At 42.7% G+C, this 2,740-nt stretch overlaps 1 protein-coding gene across 4 annotated transcripts in view; it reads left to right on the forward strand.

The window, feature by feature from the left end:
* The window catches only part of CTNNA1 (catenin alpha 1), a 179,346-nt gene that overhangs the window by 150,387 nt on the left and 26,219 nt on the right, over positions 1-2,740 (forward strand). The window lies entirely within an intron of this gene.

Raw genomic sequence — 2,740 nt, forward strand, 5'->3', positions numbered from 1 at the left:
CCCCCCCCCCCCCCATCATCTTGCTCATGGATGTGCTCAAGTCTTAGTGCATGGTAGCTGCTTAGAACACTTTAGTTTTTCGATTCATCTGATGCTGGTCAAAAGAAAATAGAAAAACCCTGCCAACAGCATGTTTCTGACAGTTGATAATTCATATGGCCTTTCTTGGAAATTTAAGCAAGGGTGAATTAAGTATTTGAAGCTGCTGCTTATCTATATTTCTTTGTCTTTTTTTTTTTTTTTTTTTTTTTTTTTTTTGCGGTACTCGGGCCTCTCACTGTTGTGGCCTCTCCTGTTGCGGAGCACAGGCTCTGGACGCGCAGGCTCAGTGGCCATGGCTCACGGGCCCAGCCATTCCGCAGCATGTGGGATCCTCCTCCCGGACCAGGGCACGAACCCGTGTCCCCTGCATCGGCAGGTGGACTCTGAACCACTGCGCCACCAGGGAAGCCCTCTTTGTCTTTTTTTGGGGGGTATTTCTCACTAACTAAATTGAGAAAGAACTTATAAAATTGTTGGTTCTTTCTTCTGCCTCCTTAGATTTATCTTCCATATTGCTGCTTCTCCCATTGTTCTGTGGGAATGCTGATCTTTTTTGTGGCTAACAGGCTTGACCAGCATCAAATAAGCATAAACCCAAAAAGGCCTGGTCTCCACAGGTAGGGAGAAAATACATAGCTCTTAAATGAGCATACAAGGCATATGGGCCAGGGAAGCCTGTGGCCTCAAGTTCTCATTCATGTATTATTTCACAATCATAGGACCATCTACCTTTGAATCACCTCACTTTTCCACTTCTGATATTCTCTAATCTTCTTACACAGCAATTGCACAGAAGAGCTAAAAGGAGATGCTTCTCACTAAAAGTTTCTCTCAGCATTTTCTGTACCTCTTTCCTCCCTTACCCCCTCCCATGGAAGTCTGCAGGTAACAGGCCTCCAGAGACACTCTGGTTTCCTTGTAAGCCTTGCATATTGGTATTGGTTTGTTGTTTTGTTTTCTTGTAAAGTCTGATTTCCATATCATAAAAGTTGGAAAGTGTTCCCTCTCTTCCATTTTCTTGAGAAGTCTGTATAACTGGTTTTCTTCTTTAAATGTTTGGGGGGTGTTTATCAGTGAAGCCATCTGGCCTGGAGTTCTCTTTTTTTCTTTTTTTAAAATAAATTTATTTATTTATTTTTGGCTGCATAGGGTCTTCGTTGCTGCGTGTGGGCTTTCTCTAGTTGTGGTGAGTGGGGGCTACTTTGTTGCAGTGCGTGGGCGTCTCACTGCCGTGTCTTCTCTTGTTGTGGAGCATGGGCTCTAGGCGCGTGGGCTTCAGTAGTTGTGGCTTGCGGGCTCTAGAGCACAGGCTCAGTAGTTGTGGTGCACAGGCCTAGTTGCTCCGCGGCATGTGGGATCTTCCCGGACCAGGGCTCGAATCCGTGTCCCCTGCATTGGCAGGTGGATTCTTAACCACTGCACCACCAGGGAAGTCCCTGGAGTTTTCTTTGTGTGAAGATTTTCAACAATTAATTTAGTTTCTTTATTAGGTATAAGGATATTCAGATCATTTAATTAAACATTTAGCTGTTTATTCTTGAGTGAGCTTTGGTAATTTGTATTTTATTAATTGCTACTCTGTTATTTTTTTCCTTCTCCTTGCTTTGGGTTTAATTTGCCCTTCTTTTTCTAGTTTCTGAAGTTAGAAGCTTTTAAATCATTGATTCGAGACCTTCTCTTCTAATGTAACATGTAATGTTGGTGTGTGTGTTAAATAGCATGGTTGGGATGGTCAAGAAAAACCTCACTGAGAAAGTGATGTAGAAGCAAAGACCAGAAAGGAAATGACAGAACAAGCCAGAGAGGGTGTCTGAGGGGAGAGCACTCCAGGAAGAGGGAACAGCAAATATAGAGGCTTTGAGGAAGGAGGGTCAAGTATCTAACAGGAGTGTGAATGGTATAGAACCTTTTAGGGCCATGGTAAAGCATTTGGCTTTTTACTCTGAGTCACATGGGAAGCCATTGATGGGTTTTGAGTAAGAGGATTGACATGATCTAACTTTGGTTTTAGCAGGGTCTCTCTGACTTCTCTGAGGAAGGATAGAAGCAGAGGGACCCCTTAGGAAGCTGTGGTTAGCAGAATAATGTGCTGCCCCCACCCCCAATTTTCTAATTCCTGAAACCTGTGCATATGTTACCTTATATAGCAGAAGAGACTTGTCAGAGGTAAATAAACTAAAGATCTTTAAATGGTTAAATTATCCTAGATTATCTGGGTGCATCCCCAGTATAATCACAAGGGTCCTTATATGAGGGAAGCAGTGGTGTTGGTATCAGAGAAGGAGATGTGATCATGGAAGCAGGAGTTGGAGTGATGTAGCCGCAAGCCAAGGCATGTGGGCAGCCTCTAGAGGTTGGAAAAGACAAGGATTGGATTCTCCCCTAGAGCCTCTGGAATGAACAGTTATGCTGACACTTTGATTTTAGCTCTGTAAGACCCATTTTAGACTTCTGGCCTTCAGAACTGTAAGATAACACATATGTGTTGTTTTAAGCACAGCTAGTTTTGTGATTATGTTACGGCAGCATAGGAGACCAAAACAGAGGCAAGAGTACAGTGAAAGTGGTGAGCACTGGTTATAGAGTCTGAATATATTTTGAAGGTAGAATTTACTGAAGGATTAGTTGTGAAGTGGAGGGGAAAGAGAAGAGTCAGGAAAAATTCCAGTTTTTTTTTTTTTTTTTTTTTTTTTTTTTT

The sequence above is a fragment of the Lipotes vexillifer genome, unplaced genomic scaffold, assembly GCF_000442215.2.
Source record: "Lipotes vexillifer unplaced genomic scaffold, Lipotes_vexillifer_v1.1 scaffold217, whole genome shotgun sequence".
NCBI lineage: Eukaryota > Metazoa > Chordata > Mammalia > Artiodactyla > Lipotidae > Lipotes > Lipotes vexillifer.